Source organism: Pinus tabuliformis, chromosome 3_2 (genome assembly GCF_031772625.1).
Source record: "Pinus tabuliformis cultivar Carrire ecotype Pingquan chromosome 3_2, CPIR1, whole genome shotgun sequence".
Classification (NCBI taxonomy): Eukaryota; Viridiplantae; Streptophyta; class Pinopsida; order Pinales; family Pinaceae; genus Pinus; species Pinus tabuliformis.
In genome coordinates, this window is record NC_142302.1 from 935399035 (window position 1) to 935423942 (window position 24908).

Consider the following 24908-nt stretch of genomic DNA (forward strand, 5'->3'; position numbering starts at 1 on the left):
GGTGCTCAGTCCCCAGCAGCAGGAGGCCACTGAGGGGAAGCTGCGAGCTGCTGCGTGCTTCTTGCTGTCTAGGGCTGCGCAACTCCTTCAATAAGCAGCACGAATTTTTTTTTTTAATTGAAATAGTTACAGAGCCAAAATTACCCAAATGTTACAATTTTTACATATAAACTTCCTTTAACAAAAATGAAATGGAACCTTCAACCTCTCTTGAATAAGATAAACCCAACCATGAAAATGATATATTACTAAAATAAGAAAGCACAATATACCTATGTTATTGATAAGCGATAAAAAACATAAAACATAAAAATATCTTCTCAACGTGGATAAGGAACTTGATCAATTTGGAAGTTATTTTAAGTACATTAATTGATATCTTAATGAATGAAATCTAAAAATCATGAGGAGATAGTCACAAAGTATTGTTTTTATCCCAAATTAAAAATGAAATTGAACCTTCAACCTCTCATGAATAAGATAAACCCAACCATGAAAATGATATATTACTAAAATCACAAAGCATAATATATCTATGTTATTGATAAGTCTTAAAAAACATAAAAATTTCTTTTCAACGTGGATAAGAAACTTGATCAATTTGGAAGTTATTTTAGGTGCATTAATTGATGTCTTAATCATGAGGAGATAGTCACAAAGTATTGTTTTTATCCCAAATTTTATCAATGCTAAAGAAGGAAATTTAAATATTATATGATTTGGATTTTTATTAAAAGCATTAACTAAATCTAAAAAGATAATTTTTACCTCAATTACAATTATTTATTATTAAAATTATATTTTAATATATAAATAGATTTAATGTTCTTAAATTTTTTAAGATAGGTAAATTTTAAATTTTAAACCATTAATAACTTATTTCTAAAATTTTAACAAAATTTAAATAATATTAATAAAAAAATCCAATTATAATAAATATAATTAAACAGATAAAAAATTTATTTTTCCCGAAAAAATATCCAAACATCTCCATTCAAAGGGATCACAACCTGCACCATCTAACTTATTGGAAATTGAATTTAAATTACAAATCATAAAATGGATGTGATAAGGTTCTTCCAAATTTATGTTAACATTAATGAATCACTTTAATGTTAGGGTGTTAACACTACCTTATTTTTGCACTATAATAAATGCAAATTTTAATTACAAAGTCTTTTTTCCAAATTTTATTTCTATTAATTATCTATACATAAAATAACGTTGGTGAACTCCCACCGACCGACCTGAGGCTATTCAATGCTAATGTTAAATAACGTATAGTTAACGTCCACTAACGGCTAAACACACCACGTCCGGCTGTTGACAAAACCAGTCAAAGTTTACCATCAATTGACGGGATTTCATTTTCCAAATCCCACCAATTCACAATACAAATATTTATCCACGTCACTTCTCGGCACCGTTAAGCAGCCTGTCGCCATGCATAATCGCCTCTCCATACGTGTCTTGAGTAGACGCGGTGAGACAAAACACGTGGCCGATAATTCTCATTGGCCAGCAAATTGATTATTCTGGATGACGTGGAAGAAAACCATTGGACCAAACGGAGAATTAGCGGCGCCGGCAGAACAGCTGTCTGTCTAAGAAGCCACTGCTGCGCACACACCGGCAGGGTGCATTTGTACTGTCTGGGGTGACGTCAAATGGGCCACCGAATAAATCTTCGCCACGTCCTAAAATACACGTGGACAATCCCACCGCAGCGTGTTATGAGTACCGCAATAAATTTCTTTTGACCGTAAAAAAAACTACCGTTGAAAATACGAGGACATAGGAAAGCGAACGGAACCCCATCGGACGGGTCCGATAATGACACGTGGCATTCCCTTGCAATCGACGGCGCGACGATAACTTCTAGATTGTTCCCGAGGAGCCCGACGCGTCAGAGATCGTCGGCGGTATCAGAAGGCGTTAGGAAACTCGATGCTGATTTTTTAGTTACCGTCTCTGATAATGTGGTGAAAATGGTGAAGTAGACCCCGAGGTACGCTGCAAATAATTATTAATAGCGGAGAACTGAAGTGAAGGGTTTCTTGGCTTGAGGAAGGGGAAAGCAAAGAAGAGAAATCTTTCCAAGAAATGGTCCGTGGCCTTCGGAGCGATCGCGTTAACTGCACATTACATCTGGTCGCGGCCGTTGGACAGTATTTCGACGGCCCAGAATCATTCTCACTCAGCCCACCGGTCCAAGGTTCGAATCAAACTGCGAGGTATTTATCCAGAATAGATAGCTTCTGAATGAAGATAAATATCACATTGTACAATGTCTTATATTTTTTATTGTCTGCGGAGCCGGGTGTATGATCCGCACTGCCGTCAATGAGCTCTGATGTCTTCCGAATTTGTTCTTTGCGGTCTTATGACTCGAAACCTTTTTTTTGCCGCAGAATGATTTTCCTGGATCTGTTAGAAACTTAAACGCGGGGTTTATGTGAAGCATTTTTCAAATCCAAGCTGTAATATCTGAAAAAAAGACGTATGCATTGGGGTTCGGTGACGGAGATCTCCGTGGGGTTTTACGCAGAGGTAGTCATCGCTGATGGAGTGGTCTCTGTGATATTTAGTGTTGCTAACTTTATTTTAGCGATTTCTGCCATTAGATATGCTTTCAGTTCAGATTTGTGATTAGGGGTTAGGGTTTATGTCGTCAGGCTTTATATTTGTTTTTACGGATATTTCTTTCTATATCAGCGGTGCTCTGTTGATGAGAAGCCGTGTGGTGCGGACTTACGTTGGATCGAGCATTCGAGGGTAAGTTGTGTTGTGCAAATTATATTAAACAATGTGCGACTTTCTTGTTTCGGATTTGTGATATATTCAATGGAATTTAGCCTGGTTCACTTGAATCAGTTTTTAGTAATAGCGCATCAAGTAAGTTACCTTCAATACTGTGAAATATGGAAAGGTTTAATGGAGTCAGTAATGCCTTCAGCTAGATTAAAATTTGTAGTAACAGATGCATTGAAATGGGGCTTAGCACTTTTAAATGTTCTTTCAAACAGCCTATAACGGTTCATAGATAAAAGCAGTCTTAGCGGCAGAGATCACATTGAGTTCCAGAGTATCCTTTGAAGTAGACCGACAGGTCGGTTAAGGAAGAAAACAAATATATAGCATAGTCATATCATCCAGCAATGCCTACTTTATGCTAATCAACTGATACTTCCAGACTCTCGATGTGCTGTTCCACGAACGATCTTGAGCTTAGTTCACAGTTAGGAGATCACAGACCATACTGCTGCACATATAAAAATACACTACTCCTCAGAGATCAGGTTAAGTGCAAGAGTATTTATTGAAGATAGTTTAGTTACATCTACCTGGATTACTAGCTCCGGTCTAATAACCTCATATTGTCAGACTACTTTGAACGGTCAATGCCACAAAAGATCTTGTGATCAGACTGCAGTTAGGATATTGTTCAGGCAACGTACGCTTTGTGCCACAAAAGATCCTGTGATCAGACTGCATTTAGGAGATTGTTCAGGCAACGTACGCTTTGTTCCATCAGAAATCCAGATGAACCTTATTATCAAATGCTTCTCAAACAATATGAACCTTATCATCAAATGCCTCAGACTGCATTTAGGAGATTGTTCAGGCAACGTACGCTTTGTCCATCAGAAATCCAGATGAACCTTATCATCAAATGCTTCTCAAACAATATCAACCTTATCATCAAATGCCTCTTAGTCTCAAGCGCTAGGAAGGTAGTGATTGATAGGAAGGTAAACATTTACGGTTTACTGCCTCCACTGCTTTACTCACATCTGTCTCCACTGCCGCCTCCAGTCTAATAAACGTTATACTGTCAGACTTTGGACGGTCAATGCCACAAAAGATCTTGTGAGCAGACTAGGAGATTGATCAAGCAACATAGGCATCAGTAGTCTCTATTAGATACCAGCATAATTCTTATCACCAAGTTCTTCCTACCCTCAAATGCTAGGAAGGTAGCTGATTGATGGGGAACACATGCAAACAGATACACTCTTTAGTCTTTATTAGATACCAGCATAAACCTTATCATTCTCTTGCTACCCTCAAATGCTAGGAAGGTAGCTGATTGATGGGAACACATGCAAACAGATACACTGTTTAGTCACATCTCCCTGCATTCCCGGCTTTAGTCTAATAATCTAACACTGTGAGACTTAGGACAGGCAATGCCATTAAAGATCTTTTGCTCATACCACAGTTAGGAGATTAGTCAAGCATCGTAGGCCTTGGAAGCCTTGATCATAAATCAGCATGAACCTTATTGCTAATTTCTTCTTCCCTTCAAATGCCAGGAAGTAGTTCTAAGTTGATTGATATGTTAGATTTTTAATATCAGCCCTGATCTATTTTATCTCAGCAATTAATGCGAAGCCCAGAAAATATTTCTTTCTTGCAAATTCTGAAATTGCTGTAAAATAAATACATTGATATTCTAATCTAGTAAATTAATTTGCAGTGGAATAAAAATGAGAAATCCATGACATGCAACAGCAGAAAAAATTACCCACAACACTTTTCCTTCACTTTTACTAAATGTGGAAAAATAGTGGGTAAGTGTTAGATTTAGGGCACTAGACTTGGTGCACACATACACCAGATCAGGTAACAACTTCCTATTAACTTTATACAGCTAATGAATGGAAGTACACTGATGTGTCTGATCATAATCGACTTTAGCATGGTGAAACTTATAAAACCAGCAATTAAATCATGCACAGTAAACACAAAATTTCAGCCCCAAAACACAATTCTTGTTTGTCCTTCAACAGGAATCTAGGGCTCCCATACCAGTGAAAATGGCCCTTCTACGATGCTCAGTAAAATGCCAAATACAAGGAAAAGCTTCCACAAAAAAACCCTTACCGTTACTGCTGAAGCCCTCCTTGGCCTCCATGCCACAACCTTTCTCATTGTAATTGACACAATCTGCTCACTGTTGGTTGCCTTCGTAACTTAATCCAATCACTGTAAGTCAAGGGAAAACCTTGACAGCCCAAACACTGCTACAACATGGCCCTTCTCTGTTGTCCAAACTGTTAAAATTGGAAACTAGGGCCAAACTCCATGTGGGTCATCTTATTAATGGCAGCTGATATTTTTTTGGATCCCTCTCATCGAGAGGTGTAGGATTGATCTAAAGATCATCCGATTCCGATAAGTATTCATGGAGATATGAATTTATTAGTCTTATGGGACAATTCGTCAAGGTCGGCCAGTAACCAAATAAACCCCACTTGTGCTCAACATTTTAGTATATATAGAGGTGGCCTTCAAGTCATTTCTACACACACTTGGGATCTCTTCCTCTCTACTTGTCTTTGGGTTTTAGTAGGAGAAGAGATCCTAAGGGATAACGTTGCCCTAATAGAGAAAGGCTCTACATTGCCCTAATGAAGAAGCCCTAACTCAGTTAATCAAAGAAGGCTCTACGCAGTCAAAGGGAGACCCTCACCGCTGTCATGAAGGAGATTGAATTAGGCTCCCTCGCTGTCTTATAAGGGTTTACTATTTCAAGCCCTAGCCCTAGTCGCAGGTATAACAGGAGATCTCTATTTTGAGGCCACAACATGGGAGGCTAGGGAAACATGGGTTGGAGGACTATTTCATGGGTTGAACAAAGTCCGAAGTCTGTTGTAGGAAGTCGTGATGCTTCTTGTGCTAGGCCGAGGCCTTGGGAGCTGAACGCTAGCTTGTTTAAAGGCTAATTGATGGTTTGTATCATTGTTGGAGGGTGCCATAAGCAGCAATAGTGTTGTGTGGTAGGCCACATGCCATACCACTACAACAAACCTGGTGTGCACAGATTTGAGGGCTGTCTTGAGCCCTTACCTTCAGCGTGGAGGAGGGGCATCTCTCCTTGCCTAGTCTGCAGTTTTTGAAGGGCTGTTAGAGAACTATTGAGAGGAACTTAGGGCTGCAGCAGTATGCCCAAGTGCCCTAAATAGAATAATCGAGAACAACAAAGTGTCAAGCATATTTGAAGCAGTGTTAGAGGTGCATTGGGTCAAGGATATTGACCAGATTTGACCAGATTTGGATCAGACTTGGAACAGCCTGTGGGAGCCACATGTTGGGTCAACATGGAGTGATGAATACCCTAAAGGAGTGCAGCCTGATGTGGTGAATGCTGTGACATAGACAACATAGTATATGATAGCTATATACATAGTACAACATAGTGCTATCGACATACAATGAGCAACATAATGTAAAAAGGGTGCAGCATGGTATGATGCATAGTACAACTCTATGTATGATGTAGCTACATGGTTGGATGCTACATGTCTTCATGCAATAGTTAAATACAACAAGCTTATACATGGGACAACTGCAATGACACTAGGACAACTACAAGTGGGACAACTGCAAGCTTGGTGACACATGGGACACTACAACATGGGACAACTGCAAGCATGAAGAATCATGGACAACAATAGCATGGTAAAGCATGGACAATAGCAAGTACAGTGCAACAAGTACATTGGGACAACAGTAAGCATGGTGCAGCAGTGGCACTATGTACAACAGTGCTAAACACTGGGACAACAGCAACATGAGGTCCAACATTGTGCAGCATGGTGAGGTGCAACACGATGACGAGATGCAACACTACGATAGGTGAAGGAGTCACCTTGGAGAATCAGTTGAGGCAGCATGTCTTCAACTGATCTCATGTATCATCATCCTAGGAGATGATCTATGCTCTTATCTAGATAAGTCAAAGTGTCAACTTCTGTTGTAAATGTACTATCTCTTTCTCTCTCTCTCTCTCTCTCTGTCTGCTGAACTATTGAAGATCATATAAGAAGAATTGATGAAGGGTTTCCCCACATTGGGGTTTGTCCCTGGCTAGCGCCACATCTTGTCTTGTCATGGCTTGTCTTCTGCGATTTATATTTATGTTCTATCTGTAGTTTACTTTAATGCTGATGTGATTGCTAATCTGGAAAAGATATTGAGCTAATTGTGAAAATTGAAATAAATTTCTCTAGCATAGAACATACCTAAATTTAACATGGTATCAGAGCTAAGGTGAAGACAGTGCCCAAGTAAGAGTGAAAGAGCAATCACCGAAGATAGTTGGGAAAGGATAAAAAGGATCAATGGATTCCTCACCCCTCTTCAAATTCACCAAGGGTGAAGTCGAAGCAAAGTATATTATGGCGCAACGGAGGCTTCTGATGGCCTACCTATAGATCACTTCAATGGGAATTCCGGATCTCAGGGTGAAAGGAAAGGCAGATGCCTTGCTTACAATAAGTTTGGCCATTATGCGAAGGAGTGTCCAAATGGTTGGGACACATCTCTTGATGAAGATAACAATCATTCTAGGGACATCTTCAATGATCAGAGGAATGACAGGTAATGCAGGTCATCAAGGAAACGACTAACTCTTCAGAGAAAGCAAGGAACCCCAGGTATGAAGAATCAAATGTTGTTTCTGATAAGATAAAGAAGTGTTATCTTGTATTGGCCCTCTCCTTCAAATTCTTTGGGAATCTGGCTTATTGATTCTAGTGCTTTGGCACTCCATCAGATAGAAGGGTGCTCTCTCTAATTTGATAGAGATGGAAACAATTGTGGGATTATACTTGGAGCCGATGCCACCTATCTCGAAAAGGGTGTAGGAAATGTTACCTCTCAATTGAATGAGGGTAGCTCGATTCATCTACAAAATCTATTTTATGTACCTAATTGCAAGAAGAACCTGGTGTCCATTTTGGCAATGGAAGTCAAAGGTTTCAGGGAAGCATTCATCGATGGAAAGGTATGTGTTTGAAAATAGAATTTTCAAAAGATGCTTTTTCTCATCGGTTCAGGGTTGGCAATTTGTATCAAATTGCAGGATGGTCCATTGGGGATCATGTCAATTGACATATCTCATCTATAACACTGAAGGTCTACTTATGGGGCCCTACTTGATGTGAGTCAGATGGTGACAGGGATGCTTGAATTCAAGAAGAGCATGAAGGTACATGTCTAAGATGTACCGAAGGAAAGTCCTACAAGGGGGCCATTCCCCTCATGTAGCAGGTCCACAGGTTTGGAACAACCTGAGGAGTTTGAGATTCATGATCGGGAATCTCATGTATAAAGGTGGAAGAAAGCCCTCTATGGCTTGAAGCAAATCACCCTGGGTTTGATATGAGAGGATTGATAGTTGTCAGATGAAGCTGAGATTCACTAAGAGTGAAGCCGATCCAAACCATTGTTTGAAGGTTGTGGATGATAGACCTCTCATACCAGCACCTTTTAAGAACGATCTATTTCTGATAGGTGTTGATCCTCTCACTTGTAGAAGTAAGAGGGAGTTGGATTTCGGATGTGGAATGGTAAACTACAAGCCCGTGACTACCTTGAGGATCTTAACTTTCAGAAGTTATATGGTGATGATGCTAGACCAGATTTGGGAAATGCCTTTGAGTTTCATAAACTCATTTGCATTGATGTTCTTGGTGAACTTCCATCCGGACATATGTTTTGCAGTTAGCATGGTGAGCTCATAATTGGTTGAGCCTCACTGGATTGGTGCCAAGAATCTTTTGAGATATCTTTGGGGCACAGTCTCTCATGGATTGAGATACACTGTCGGGAATATGAACTTGCATGATTATTCGAATGCTGATTGGGCAGGCAGTGTGGAGGATCACTAGAGCACTTCTCAGTGTTGGTTCTCTTCAGATTCTTCGTCGATATCATGGATGAGCAAGAAGCGGAAGTCGATTGCTATAAGCACCACCGAGACCGAATACATAGCTACGAGTATGATCTCGTGTGAAGCTGCATGGTTGTGGAAGCTCTTCAGTGAGCTATTTGTACATATGATGAATACCATTGTGATTCTCTGTGACAACTAGGGGGGGAATTCGATCGCTGAGGAATCCCGCATTCGAGAATTGCTCCAGTAGACAGACATCAGATACTACCTTATTTGGGATATATGGTAAGTCGATGAGCGAGGAGGCTCCATCGCATTGAGGTTGATGTATAGGTCGTAGACATTTTGTCAAAGTCTCGGGGAAAGGTCAAACCTGTGATTTTGTCGAATGACTTGGAGTCGTTGAGAGACCTTCTTAAAAGGGTCTTGCATGTTGCATGCATTGAGCTCTGGGCGCTTGGGATACTTACTGGAGCAACACACGACCATAGGGCGACTCACCCTCCCCTAATGGTGCACTGTGTACAGGGTAAATGGCTCAGCCTTCACCTGTGATACCCCGTGGCGACTTTGGGACAGGATGATTTGTTCTCCTTTGGGACAGGATGATTAGTTATCCTGTTGAGGCATCCTACCCATGTAGTCTGTTACTCATGGGAAGTACCTCTCATCTGATCAATGAGCAGGGAAATGGGGTTAGGGACCATAGTAGTACTATCGATGGATGCATTGTTGTATCTACCGTACTCCCTATGCTAGGATGACCTCCATTGATCTGGGATCAGTATGAGTGGTTTGAGACACTCTCTTGTGATATTGATTTGGGATCAATAAAACTGACTTCGGGTCAGTAAGAGTTATTTGACACAATCTCTTCAGATGAAACTGACTTCAGGTTAGTAGAGAATGGTATGAGACATTCTCGATTAATTCTTTTTCTTCATGGTTCAACAGAGCGAAGCAGAGCAGAGCTCAATAGAGCAGAGCAGTGCAAGGCACTGATCGCAAAGATAGTACAGTCAGACATATCGATCAGCGGATGGAGTTCTCCCTAGTTGAGAGGGAGTGTTAAAATTGGCAACTAGGGCCAAACTCCATGTGGGTCATCTTATTAATGGCAACTGATATTTTTCTTGGATCCCTCTCATCGAGAGGTGTAGGATTGATTTAAAGATCATCCGATTCCGATAAGTATTCATGGAGATATGAATTTATTAGTGTTATGGGACAATTCGTCAAGGTCGGCCAACAACCAAATAAACCCCACTTGTGCTCAACGTTTTAGTATAAATAGAGGTGGCCTTCAAGTCATTTCTACACACACTTGGGATCTCTTCCTCTCTACTTGTCTTTGGGTTTTAGTAGGAGAAGAGATCCTAAGGGATAATGTTGCCTTAATGGAGAAAGGCTCTATGCTACCCTAATGAAGAAGCCCTAACACAGTTAATCAAAGAAGGCTCTACGCAGTCACAGTTAAAGCCCTAGCCCTAGCCCTTACCTTAAGCGTGAGGAGGAGCATCTCTCCTTGCCTAGTTTGTAGTTTTTGAAGGGCTGTTCGAGGACTGTTGAGAGGAACTTAGGGCTGCAACAGTATGCCCAAGTGCCTCAAACAGAATAGTCAGGAACAACAAAGTGTCAACCAGATTTGAAGCATTGGGTCAAGGATATTGACCAGATTTGGATCAGACTTGGAACAGCCTGTGGGAGCCACATGTTGGGTCAACATGGGGTGATGTGTTGGGTCAACTTGGGGTAATGAATACCCCAAAGGAGTGCAACTTGATGTGATGAATGCTGTGACATAGACATCATAGTATATGACAGTTGTATACATAGTACAACATAGTGCTATCAACATACAGTGAGCAGTATAATGTAAAAATGGTGCAGCATGGTATGATGCATAAAACAACTCTATGTATGATGCAGCTACATGGTTGGATGCTACATATCTTCATGCAGTAGTTAAATACAACAAGCTTATACATGGGACAACTGCAATGACACTAGAACAACTACAAGTGGGACAACTGCAAGCTTGGTGACACATGGGACAACTGCAAACATGAAGAATCATGGACGCAACAACATGGTAAAGCATGGACAACAAGAAGTACAGTGCAACAAGTACATTGGGAGAACAATAAGCATGGTGCAAGAGTGACACTATGTACAACAGTGCTAAACACTAGGACAACAACAGCATGAGGTCCAACATTGTGATGATGGGTGCAGCACGGTGAGGTGCAACATGATGACGAGATGCAACACTATGGATAGGTGGAGGAGTCACCTTAGAGAATCAGTTGAAGCAACATGTCTTCAACTGATCTCATGTATCATCATCCTAGGAGATGATCTATGCTCTTATCTAGATAAGTCAGAGTGTTGACTTCTGTTATAAATGTACTATCTCTCTCTTTCTCTCTCTTTGTTGAACTATTGAAGATCATATAAGAAGAATTGACAAAGGGTTTCCCCACATTGGGGTTTGTCCTTGGCTAGTGCCACATCTTGTGTCCTCTTATCTTGGCTTGTCTTCTGCGATTTATATTTATGTTCTATCTGCAATTTACTTTAATGATAATGTGATTGCTAATTTGGAAAAGATATTGAGCTAATTGTGAAAATCGAAATAAATTGCTCTAACATAGAACATACCTAAATTTAGCACAAGCAGAGGCAAACTTAGCCCTTCTCTGCCTTCTTTTAGTCTACTTGGCCTCTCCCTTTTTGTTGTCACAACTACAACATTCTTAATAGCCTTACTTGGCTTGACTAAGGCCTACTCGGTGTTCTCAAAACAACCCTTGCTTGGCCTTTTTAGACAACTCCCCTTGCTGCTCCATATCTAAGGTCTACTCGGTGTGCTCCACAAGACGCCTCTCTTGTTCTTTTTTGCCACCTTCCACAGGCTCGCTTGACTCTCCACAGGTTTGAGGCCTACTCGAGCTTCTCCTCAAGATGCTCTCTTGCCAACAATAAGAATAAATCACTCACCTTGTACTTGTACTTTTTCAAATGTTGCAATACCATGGATCATTAGAATAGCATGGGTCTATACCGTGGGTCATCGTAATACCATGTGTCATCAAAATACCATGGTCTATGTGTGCATAGCCCCATCACTTAGCCCACTGGCCCTACACGTGAGAATACTATTGATGCTATCCAAAACATCAACACTCCCCTCTTAGTGAGGGATGTATTCTCACAACACCACGACTGGAAGTGGCTCTACCTTCAGACTTGGAACACGTTTCCACCCTTGATTTGCTACCATAACTGTTGCATATGACTCAGAAGTTGTTCCCATTGTATGACAAGGACCCTTTTTCAAAGATATCTTGCTCCTAGAAGCTTCTCGCTCTTGACCAACCTACATGGCCATTTTGTACCATGTCACAATCTTGAAAGACCACTCCCTTCCACCTACATGGCCATCTCGTAACGTGACTTCTTGAACCCAAATGTGTCTTCCTTTGAGCTACTGACTCGCTTTGAATCTTGACTTCCCTCCCTTTGACTCCAATCACATGCCTTCTTGGCTATCAAGGTCACTACTTGACCTTCACTCCTAACTTTCTCACGTCCATCTCCAATCGCTATCTCAATCCTCTGACCATATCAATCCTGCCTTCTTTGCCCCTCTCTTATCATAGGAACAAATTTGGCCCTTACTTAGCCCCTGCTACAATTGTATGCAACTCCTCGTGTGAATGGTCTGCTCCATGTCTCATTAGGCCAACTAACCTTGGCCATCATGGCCCATACACACAATTTACTATACTTAGCCAACTCTGTTGACGTGGTTCTTCAAAACACTGTTGTTACTCGCAATAGTTCTTACAACTCCCTCTCAGAGCTGTCACTTGTTCACATCTCATATCCAACTACCCTTTTTAGAGAACATGCTTTGATACCATGTTTAAATTGTGTGCACTAGATTTAGTGCGCACACACCCCATATTTGGTAACAACTTTGTATTAACTTTACACAACTAGTGAACTGAAATACACTGATGTGTCTAACTAGAAACAAATTAGCACAATGAAACTTATAAAACCAACAATTAGATCATATATATTAAACACAAAATTTAGCTCCCAAACCCAATTCTTATTAGTCCTTCAACAAGATCCTACGGTTCCCATACTGGGGAAAATGTCCCTTTTACAATGCTCAGTAAATGCCAAATACAAGAGGAAACTTAAACAAAAAAACCCTTGTTATTACTACTGAAACCCTCCTTTCTCTTTGTGCCATAGTTTGCTCACTATTGGCTACTCCCGAAGTTGTCCAATCAAATGGAAGTCAATGGCAAACTCAACCCTCCATTTGTCCAAACATTGCTGCAAAACAAGGGCAAACTCAACCCTTCACTACTGTCCAAACATTGTTGTAACTCACCACTTCTCTATTGTCCAAACGAGGGCAAACTTAGCTCTTCTCTGCTGTCCAAACGGGGGAAAACTCAGCTCTTCACTGTTGCCCAAACAAGCAGACTCAACCCTTCTCTACTGTCCAAATAGGGGAAAACTTAGCCCTTCATTGTTGTCTAAACAGGGGAAAACTTCCCTTTCTCTAGCTCAACACTTTGAATTCCTCTCTCCACCCTCAGTCAAGGCAAACTTAGCCCTTCTCTGCTGTCCAAATAGGGGAAAACTTAGCCCTTCATTGTTGTCTAAACAGGGGAAAACTTCCCTTTCTCTAGCTCAACACTTTGAATTCCTCTCTCCACCCTCAATCAAGTTGAGCCAATCTCTTGGGAAAATCTCTTGCTCAAGCACTCAACCAATTAATTGTCTTTCACCTCATCATTAGGTCAAATCCTTAACCTTAATTTTTCAAGTTATCAATGACTAGGATTAAATCTTAAAATCACTTGATATTGACGATTGAGCTTATATCTTCTAAGTCACTTAAATAAGGTAACTTATCATTAGACTCGGGCCTAATAATTCTCAATAATTAATTATTGAATTTTTCCTAAGTTAAACTTAAGAAAAAAATTCTTCTACACATCGCATGTAAGCACCTAAAGAGGCAAATCAAAGTCTTCTTCATGCTAAAACACAAAGCTAGAAGAAGACCTTTTGCAACTACAAAATCAACACTTCCTCCTATCGAAGAAGGGATTTTACACCACTTCCATCTTGTCCCTATTAAACACGAACTTCCCCTTCACTATAGGCTTGGTGAGAATATTTGCAACGTGCTCCCTTGTAGGTATGTACTGCAATCTCATAACACCTCTCTAGACCATGTATTTGGTGAAGTGACGCTTGATCTCTATGTGGTTGGACTTATCATGAAACATTGGATTCTTTGAAAGTTTGATGTAGCTTTGGTTATCGAAGTATCATGGTAGGTCCCATCTTGAGATCAAATATACTTGTGAGCATCTTGTGAAGCCAAATGACCTCACAACTCGCCAGACTCATTGCCATGTACTTCGCCTTTACTGCGCTAAGTGTTATTGAATGTTGCTTCCTGCTGAACCATGAGTTCATTGCCGACCCCATGCTAAAATAACACCTTGAAGTAGATTTCTTGTCTACTACACATTCTGCCCCATCGAAATCTGTATAACCCTTGCAGTTGTACTCCAACTTTGACATAACTTAGTTTAAAAATCCACTGTACTGCAAAGGTGTACCTCAACACATGCTTTGTTGCCACCCAATGAATTCGCCTAGACTCCACCATGAACTGGCTAAGTTTGTTCGCTCCAAAGCATAAATATTTCTTGTATTGACTAGATACATCAATGACCCAATAAAATTTGCATGTATAAAGTGGGATCCACCAACTCACTTTTGAAGGCATCAATCTTCTTCAAGTTGGTGATTATGGGTGTAGACTTGGGCCTAAAATCCTCCATTTTGAATTTGGTTAGGAATCTCAACTCCATACTTTCCCTACCCAAGGAAAATCTCTCTTGGTTGTTGCCACACCACCAATCCCAAAAATAGTGCATGAGCCCAATATCCTTCATCTCGAACTCCAAAGCAAGGTCCTCCGAGAACATCCCAATGAGACACTTAGATCCTATCAAGAAGAAATCGCCAGCATAGAGGATCAAGATGAGCTGTTCACCCTCAATAAGTACATAGTGTAGTTTGAGTTTGCCTCAATCTTGGTGAGACGCACTCCAAGAAGGTACCCATGGATCATGGAGTACCATGCACGTGGGGCTTGATCAAGTCCATAAAGGGATTCCTGAGGCTATTCAACATACACCTCTTCTTCAATCATCCCTTCGAGGAAGGAAATCTTCACATCCATTTGATGTATCCTCCACCACATATCCGAAGCAATATATATGATTTCCTAGATAGATGCATAGCTGGCAATAGTTGCAAAAGCCTCCTTGTAGTCCACACTCCTCTTGCCATGAACCTCACCTTTTATACTTTTTGATGTTGACATTTGTTGCATTCTTAATCTTATAGATCCATCGAGAAGTAATGTCCCACACATTGCTCCTCATGATGGAATTGTACTCCACCATGACATCCCTTCGGACCAATTCATTTGCTACCTCCTCAAAAGTAGAAGGCTTAGAATTACTGATGCTACTCATCAAGGCCACGAAGTTGGAAAATCTAGCTTGTTTTCCACTCTGCCTGAACATCTTGCTAGGAGCCTCCATATGATCCTCTGCATCTTTTGAGAGTCTGCTTAACCCATCTCGACCTCGTCTTGGTAGAGTTAGAAGGAGCATCTCGCTCCTACTCTTGAACAAAAGGGGTTGTCTCCCTATTGTTGGTGTTGCTGGTCCTTTGTCAACCTTTGAAGCCTCTCACTCCTGCTCCTCTACCACCATTGGCTCAGTATCATACTATCATGCGACCTCTTAAAAGTCCTACCCTCCCTGAATTTGACATCCTTGTTGATGATGAGTCTCCTTTGTGCTGGAATGTAGACCTTGTAGACATTTGAGACCTCAGTGCAGCCCACAAAGATCCCTATCTCAAAGGAGGGCTCCAGCTTAGTCCTCTTCCTTGATGGAATATGGACCTAAACCGGACTACCAAATATTCGAAAGTGGTTCACCTCTGGTCGCACTCTTGTAAGAGCTCCCTTGGGAGTCTTGTCCTCCATTGCCCTGTGAGGACTCTTGTTCTGTAGGCGTACTGTTGTATTGCAGGCCTCTGCCCACAAGAACATAGGCAAGTCCTGATCATTGATCATTGCCCTATTTTGTAACCCTATTTTGTTGAGGGTTGTAAGGCATTGTGATCTCTTTTGATTCTTGTAGTCCTTGAAGAAGGTGACAAAGTAACTAAACGTTGTGATCACCTCCATAGACAAGAGACCACATACAATTGAATGCACCGAGTCGAATAATTTATTGGACTTGGTCTCACTATGAGAAAAGGTTGCCCTGGCATGCTTGCCAAGTGCATATCCTTACAGGCACTCTCCTACTCCAACTCGATCTTTGGAAAACTAGTGACCATCTCTCGCAATAGTGGTAGAGCCCTTGTAGTGTGGATGTTCCATCCTCCTGTGCCAAGTATTACTTTGGTTGTCACTGTTCTTCCTTTTTGTAACCCTATTTTGTTGAGGGTTGTAAGGCATTGTGATCTCTCTTGATTCTTGTAGTCATTGAAGAAGGTGACAAAGTAACTAAATGTTGTGATTGACTCCATAGACAAAAGACCACATACAATTGAATGCACAGAGTCCAATAATTTATTGGACTTGGTCTCACTACGAGAAAAGGCTGCACTGGCATGCTTGCCAAGTGCATATCCTTACAGGCACTCTCCTACTCCACCTCGATCTTTGGAAAACTAGTGACCATTTCTCGTAATAGTGGTAGAGCCTTGTAGTGTGGATGTCCCATCCTCTTGTGCCAAATATTACTTTGGTTGTCATTGTCATGCACCGGGGCCTTCACAGACTGTACTCTCAATAGATATATGGCTTTGTTACATGGGAACCGCTCCCAAGAGTTGGGAAACCCGTTCCAATGGTTCCCGCGCTCCCGGGAGCTTTTTTATGGAACATTCCCTTTTCAGTGGGAGCTGCAATGGAAGCTTAGGAAAGTTTCGGGAGCTTTGAAGACTATTTTTTTTGGAGTTCCAGTGTTCCTTGGGGTTGGGGAATACAAAGTCGGTAGAGAAATATGCTGAACTACCCACAAAACATGAGCCTAAGTTGAAACCTTCGTAGCAACAAAGGCCAAAGACATCCTTAACAACGATATCCTTAATTGAGAAACTAGAGCAATCCCTTGATGGGTTAAAGAAGCGTGTGGCACCTCAATGTAAGGGCGATATCTGGGATGTCATGTTGATGAGTATTTCTTTTGTTGTTTATGTATATATATCACAGAAGATTGTGTGTGCATATTGTATGTGGCAGTGAATGCTTAAACATTAGAGTTACTTTACTTTTTCTCTTAAGAATAACTAGAGAAACATATGTAATATTGTTCCTTTGTATTTTTAACACAGATTGTTTCAAAGACTCGTCATGTGTCATACTGAACTTGACATTTTAATATTTTATATACGTAAGAAGGAAAGACTCAGGGAGAGAGACACCCAAAGAATATATTTATATATAAGAGAGATTATATATTTATTATTTATATATTTAAATTGATTTTAATATTTGAATATTTTGATTATTATATAAATTTTATAATTTAAAAAAGTTATTCCTTTATTTTTAATTTTCTTATATATAATATTACCGCTCCCGATTAGCCGTTTCCTGTAAATTTCGGGGAAACCTCTAGCCGTTCCCGACACCCATACCCAAGTTCCCAATGTTCCCGAGTTCCAGAAACTCATGCAACATAGATATACAGGTTTCATGCTTTTTGCCAAGCGCACATACTTTACGCAAACTCTCTTGCTCCACCTTGATCTTTGGAAAACCAATGACCATCTCTTGCAATAGTGGTAGAGTCTTGTAGTGTGGATGCCCCATCCTCCTGTGACAAATCTTACTTTGGTTGTCACTGTCATGCACCAGGGCCTTCACAAGATTCCCTCTCAATAGATATAGGTTTCTCTGCCTGATCCTTATCACATGCCTCATGTTGTGATCTGCTCCTCTTTGCCTCACAAAAGCTTCATCTCACATGAAGTTGTCCTCAAGTCCCCTATCTACCATGGCCGATACGGAGAGCAAGTTCTTCTCCAAACCAAGTACATATAAGTTATAACACCTCCTTAACTTCCATAGGACTCCTCAAGCCCAACTGGAACTGAGGTATTGAGGTCCCATCATATGACGAGAAGCTCCATTGTCCACAAAACGTACACCACAAGTGATGGTGCTAGAAAAGCAAGAGATCAAAGCAAACACCTTTTCAAACTTCTTGAAAAGCTCATCCATCTGCGTTGCTGCTCCTGTAGAAGATTTCCCTTTGCCTTTCGCTTTGTTGGGACACTGTTCAGCTGCTTCGGCATAATGACCGAACTTGTGACATGCAAAGCATTTAATTTGGCTCATGTTCTTTTTCCCTTGTGAAGGCGCTCCTCTCCCTTCTTTTAGCTTGGCTTTACCCTTGCCCTTCTTCACTTGCCCAATAAGAGCAAGGATCTCCTCATCTCCACCCTTGTGCTGCCCACCAATCAGTGAAATTTCCTAGATCTCCTTCTAGTTAAATTCATCCCAGAATCGGTTTTAGTCTGGCAGCCACTGTCCTAGATCTCCTAGAGTTAAATTCATCCCACAATCGGTTTTAGTCTGGCAGCCACTGTCTAGCAAGGATCCATTGCTTGGCACAACCATTCAAAGCTACTTTTACAAGCTCTAAATCATCCACAGCTTCCCCAACAGCTAATAGTTTATCACAGACCTTCTGAATCCTGGTGAAATAAGCAGGCAGAGTCTCAGATTTGTTCATGTAAATTGTGTTTAGCTTCTTTCTTAGTAACATCTTCCTGTTCTTGTCACTAACTCTAGTATTGGTTGGTCAATTCCGGCCACATATTCTGTGTTGTATCCTCTTTGGCTCTGACATCCTTCAACCTGTGTTTGGCTGCTTGTGTGGTATCTGTAGGAGAACTTATCCTTGTGCTCGCAAACCCCTACAAACCATTCAACTTGAGAACAATAGAAATCCTATCCTTCCATGGACTGAAATTTCCAGCCCCAACCTGTCTTCATACCTCAACCCTGATACTGCCATGCTGCTGCTTTAGCCACAAAACCCTAAAAAATAAACTACCGTCAAAATAAAAAATCTGACGTCAAAATCACTGATCTCCCTTATTCAAAGTTTTAGAGCCCTGATATCATGTTAGATTTAAAATATCAGCCCTGATCTATTTTATTTCAGCAATTAATGCAAAACCCAGAAAATATTTCTTGCATGCAAATTTTGAAATTGCTGTAAAATAAATACACTGATATTATAACCTAGTAGATTGATTTGAAGTGGAATAAAAATGAGAAATCAATAACATGCAACACTTTCCTTCACTTTATTAAATCTGGAAAATACTGGCTTAGACCTACAAAGAAATACACAGAAATATTAGCTATTTGGGAAGCCCATGACGTGGTTCCCAAGGAAAAAAATCCACTCACAAAACTTGGCTTGCTGCTGGAAAATTTCTGTCTGCAAGGAGATTTGGCCTGTTTCCCAAACTGTCGCCCCCTGCACTGATATACGGCTTGTCTCAGTCGCAAGTGTGAGCTGTGGTCTCCCTACTCTGCACACGTGTGAGCGGTGGCCTCCTCTCAGCCGCACGTGTGAGCAGCTGCCAACAAATCTACCTCCTCCTTGCTGTCTTGGCGTCCATCTCTCTCTAACTAGGCCCTCTGAATTCCTCTCTCTCCTCAGTCAAGTCATTATCATTAGGCTTAGACCTACTAGTTCTCAATAATTAATTATTGAATTTTTCCTGAGTTAAACTTAGGAAAGATATAAAAGTTTAAAAACCTAAAGAGGCAATTCAAAGACATAAAGCTAGAAGAAGACCTTCCACAGCTACAAAAATCAACATGATATGCCTTCCAGCTCTCAGGTTCATTCACTTGATTTTTTCCTGGTCCTTCTCATGATATTTGGAGGCTGCATGATTTTTGGCCACCATGTAGCAGTAAACATGTCAGCAAAATCTGACTATAAGCTATTGTAGTCGATGCATCTTTCAAGAAATTCTGTTCTATCAAATTCAATACAACAAAAATCTTCAGCACCCTGCTGCCTCCCGTAAAGTTGTTAATGCTCTATTTCATAGAGTTTAACAGATATGTATGATGACATATGCTATGAAGAGATTTCAACTTCTAATTGACTTGGGAGTTTAAATCTTCTGAACTACTGTTACTGCTGGTGGAAGCGGAGGGTCTCTGAATTTACCTAAGAACTCCATTGTTAACCAAGGGTCTGATTTGAAGTTTAATGGAACATAGATAGTTATTAGATTGTTCGAAGCAGCTTTTGGACTTATATATATATATATATATATATATATATATATATATATATGGATTCTAGTTATTGTACTGGTTAATAGTTGGTTGGATTCAGCAAGCTAGCAAGTCAACTGTAGCTTCATTTATGCAGGAAATGAAATTCAATAATGAATAATTACGGCAATTCACACTGAACATCTGAAAAGTGGATTCTCTAGGTCCATCCTAAAATTCATGTTTCACTAATAAATTCGATGTGATCATGCAGATCACGAAAGACTAAAATAGTATCAGGTTTGGCTGTAAGGATCCTTGAGATGGATTTCCAGAATAGGTGAAGCTAGTAAAATATGGTAATTACAGCAATTCACACTGAACATCTGAAAAGTGGATTCTCTAGGTCCATCCTCAAATTCATGTTTTCTTAGTAAATTCGGCGTGATCATGCAGATCACGAAAGAAAATAGTATTAGGTTTGGCTGTAAGGATCCTTGAGATGGATTTCCAGAATAGGTGACGCTAGTAAAATATGGTAATTACGGCAATTTACACTGAACATCTGAAAAGTGGATTCTCTAGGTCCATCCTCAAATTCATGTTCACTAATAAATTCGATGTGATCATGCAGATCACAAAAGACTAAAATAGTATTAGGTTTGGCTGTAAGGAACCTTGAGATGGATTTCCAGAATAGGTGAAGCTAGTAAAATATGGTAATTACGGCAATTCACACTGAACATCTGAAAAGTGGATTCTCTAGCTCCATCCTCAAATTCATGTTTCACTAATAAATTCGATGTGATCACGCAGATCACGAAAGACTAAAATAGTATTAGGTTTGGCTGTAAGGATCCTTGAGATGGCTTTCCAGAATAGGTGAAGCTAGTAAAATATGGTCTATGTCACAAGTTCTAATCCCATACTGCTAAGAAATGTGATGAAGGATATACTAAACTAAGTTTATTCAAATTGGTAGTTTTCTTTTCATTCTTGAAGTATCTTTATCTGTACTGACAAATAAATCAGAATGGTCACCATTTATATATCCAAACTTAATATATGAAGTAATCCATGAGTTAAATGTGTTTCTACTACTGGATTGCCACTGCAGTATATGTTAAACGAGTTCTAGACTCTAGTATGAAAAGCGTTAGCCTCGTTTTCACATGGCAATTGTTAGCAGTGTTAAATACCTTGCACAGAAGCTTTCATGCTTTTACCATTTTGCATGTATATGTTAAAAGAGTTCTAGACTCTAGTACGATAAACGTTAGCCTCTTTCTCACTTGACAATTACTAGCAGTGTTATTAAATACCTTGCACAGAAGCTTTTGTGCTTTTATCATTTTGCATACAAGGGCATTTTTATTCTGTTAGCCAAAATTGCACTAGCTTATCTAATTTATTTATACCCACAACTCTCTTCTTGTTGGATCTCCTCAAATAGGCATGTATTTATATTTTCACTTTCAAAGCACTGACTTTTGCTTGCCAACAGCCAGGGGTGGTAAATCTCTGTGAAATTGCTTTTTGTTGTTTCTTCAAAATTGTCCCCAAGAGGGGAATAAAGAATGTAGATCTTTTGGTTAAAATTAGTTCAACGTCTCATCTGGTTTTCATTTGTTTAAATTTATATACATTGTTCAATTCTTGTTATTGGAAATTTTGAACAATTCTGGTTGTGAAAACCATTTCAGATAGGGTTTATTTACAGAATTATATGTTTAGAAAAGCTACAATCAGATCAATTGTGGTAAACGGAATTGACAATATTGCTCATTAATTGAATCAAATTTGAGGTTAGTTTTCATTCCTTGTGAAAGGAATCATATTTAAATATGCTTAACTTTCTTCTTTTTCATTCTCAAGCCAAACCATGATTGTTTTTTCTGTTCCCAGGTTGAGGATGCATTTTGAGTTGGAGGCTAGTCAGCTAACATCTCCGATGTGAGAGTAGGGGCATTGGGGGGAGATATCCTCGAATACTCCCTTGAAAAACCTCCTGGAAATTCATGTTTAGGATGTATTTGTGGAGCCATTGTCACCAATTTTGAGAGGCTATAAAATCAAGTTTGATCGATTTTCGTAGTTCTTTGTTGGATAATTTCCTGGTGTTGATCTCCACTGTTGAGGAGTTTTTTCTTTCTGAAAGAAGATTACAATTTATGCCTCCCAACGAGGATAGTCCGGTACAAATACAAATGGCTGTTGCTGTTCTAGATGGTGCTGTTAATAGGCAATATCATGGCTTTAAGAAAATGGACCGAAAGCAATCAGGGAGGAGGCGTGTATTTGTTCAAACAGACACGGGCAGTGTTTTCAGCATTGAACTGGACCGAGAAGACAATGCGCACACTGTTAAAAGGAAGATGCAGATGGCCTTGAATGTACCCACTGAAGAAAGTTCTCTGACATTTGGAGACACAGTGTTGAAGAATGATCTGAGTACAGTGCGAAATGATGCTCCTCTTCCTCTTACGAGAGGCTCACTGCAACGCAGTTCTTCTACACCTTGTTTCCCTCCCATTGTTGATGGTCAGCTGCAAAGAGATAGAAGTGGGACTGTTGAGATTTTGGAAGGAAGGTGCTGCACAAAAATTAACAAGTTGGTCAAGGACGTGATTAAGGCAGTTGAGCGTGGTGTAGATCCAATCCCTGTTCGAGGTGGGCTGGGTGGGGCTTACTATTTCAGAAATTACAGAGGTGGAAGTGTTGCTATCGTAAAACCAACAGATGAGGATCCCTTTGCTCCCAACAATCCAAAAGGCTTTGTTGGCAAAGTTCTGGGGCAACCTGGTTTAAAGAGATGGGTTAGAGTTGGAGAAACAGGTATTAGAGAAGTTGCAGCATATCTTCTAGATCATGATCATTTTGCAAATGTTCCCCCTACTGTGCTTGTCAAAATAACACATTCAATTTTTAATGTAAATGAAATGACTACAAGTAAGAAAGAAAATAAGAGACAGACTGTCAGTAAGATTGCATCGTTTCAGCAGTTTGTCCCACATGATTGTGATGCCAGTGACTACGGAACATCAAGTTTCCCAGTGGCTGCTGTACATAGGATTGGAATACTAGATATTAGGATACTTAATACTGACAGACATGCAGGCAATCTTCTTGTGAAGAATATCGAAAATGTAGGAAGATATCCTCAAGTTGGAGGAGAGTCTGTTGATATTACACCTATAGATCATGGTTTTTGCCTCCCAGAAAATCTGGAGGATCCTTACTTTGAGTGGCTCCATTGGCCTCAGGCTTCTATACCCTTTTCAGAGGATGAATTGGAATATATTTATAAGCTTGATGCTGTCAAGGATGTAGAAATGCTGAGACGGGAGTTACCCATGGTACGAGAGGCTTGTTTAAGGGTTTTGATGCTGTGCACTATTTTCCTTAAAAAGGCTGCTGAGGTTGGTCTTTGTCTTGCAGAAATCGGTGCAATGATGAGTCGTGAATTTCATGGAGTAGAGGAGGAATCCAGTGAGCTTGAAGAGATATACATGACTGCTGTTAGCCAAGTGATTTGTAAGTTAGAGGTTGATCAAGAAACATCTGTTGTTAAATCTGAGGGAGAAGACAATCGTTCAGAACTGTCATTAGACGAGGAACATTTGCCTGAACAATTTCAATTTGATATGGAATATGAAGATGATGAAGATTTTAGTTACATGAACTCGGTTATCAATGGTTGGGTGAATGAGTCCTGTGGCAGTTTTAACAGCAGCCCGGCTTCCGTGGGAGGAAATGGGTTTAACAAGTTTCTAAATGTGCCTGACGTCAGTGGAGTCCCACCATTGTTTCCTCGTTTTTCCTTAACAAATTCTGAAAGAAATGATCTGCAAATTCCTCCTGTTTCAAATGGGACAACTAGAAATTCTCGAGGAGGTGTCAGGTCTCCATTTGCATCAAACTGTCCTTCCCCAAGAACTCCTAGAGGAGGATGCCGGAGTCCACTCTCGAAGCTGGAAGAGATTTCACCTTTAGAAGAAAATGAAATGCAGGAGCCAGTTCCAGGGGTGGTGAATGCAGGAAAGGGCTCTTTCAACCAGAAAGGCCCTTTGTCTGCTGGGTTGTCTGCATCACTGAGATGTATTAGTTACTCAGATAGAAACCAGGGTTGTAGTAGACAAGGAGTATCTGCTGCTGGAGCAGTCCAAAGTGGGCATGACCTAGGTGCAGTGACTGGAAACTATGTCAAAGTCTCAGATATGAGTGAGCAAGAGTGGGCTTTGTTTATTGAATGCTTCCAGGAACTGTTGCCAGATGCTTTTGCTTCAAGGAAAATCAGGAGTTCAAGCCAAAGACACAGGCTTGGTACTTCATGCCAGTTTTGAGAATAATATGTGAGTGTCAAGGCTTTTGAGTTCATTTCTGATGGAGAGTTTTTGGAACCCTTTAAGTAGTTTCCTGCGTCCTCAATGTAGTATAATGTACACTATTTGTATAGCTTGTGGCCAAAATAAGCTCGGAGATTTTTTTTGCCTGTGCAGTTATTTGCGAATATACTAATGTCTACTAATATCCGAGCCATTTAATTCTGGCTCGTTGATGAATCATTGTAAATATTTCAATTGACTAAAGACTTTTAAAAATGTAATGGTTGAGGTGCATATTTGTAAGTCACTATTTGGGTCACATTTGTTTATTCAATTGGTTCCTGTCTAAATGTGATTACATTCGAACTTCCATGCAAGAAACAATATTCTGGGATGAATTCTCTTGCCCATCATAATGGGGAGGGCACAGATTGTATACATTGATTATTTTTTGATATTATCCTTGTTTAAAATTTGCAATGAAGTTTGATACGTAAAATTATAGATTATA

General features: G+C 40.2%; 1 pseudogene across 1 annotated transcript; it reads left to right on the plus strand.

The window, feature by feature from the left end:
• Window positions 1-1955: 1955 nt before the first annotated feature.
• LOC149183715 (phosphatidylinositol 4-kinase gamma 6 pseudogene) lies at window positions 1956-24704 on the plus strand (annotated as a pseudogene). Its single transcript, XR_016257201.1, has 4 exons — window positions 1956-2234; window positions 2412-2550; window positions 2716-2775; window positions 21978-24704. The product of XR_016257201.1 is annotated as a phosphatidylinositol 4-kinase gamma 6 pseudogene (transcript).
• Window positions 24705-24908: the final 204 nt, after the last annotated feature.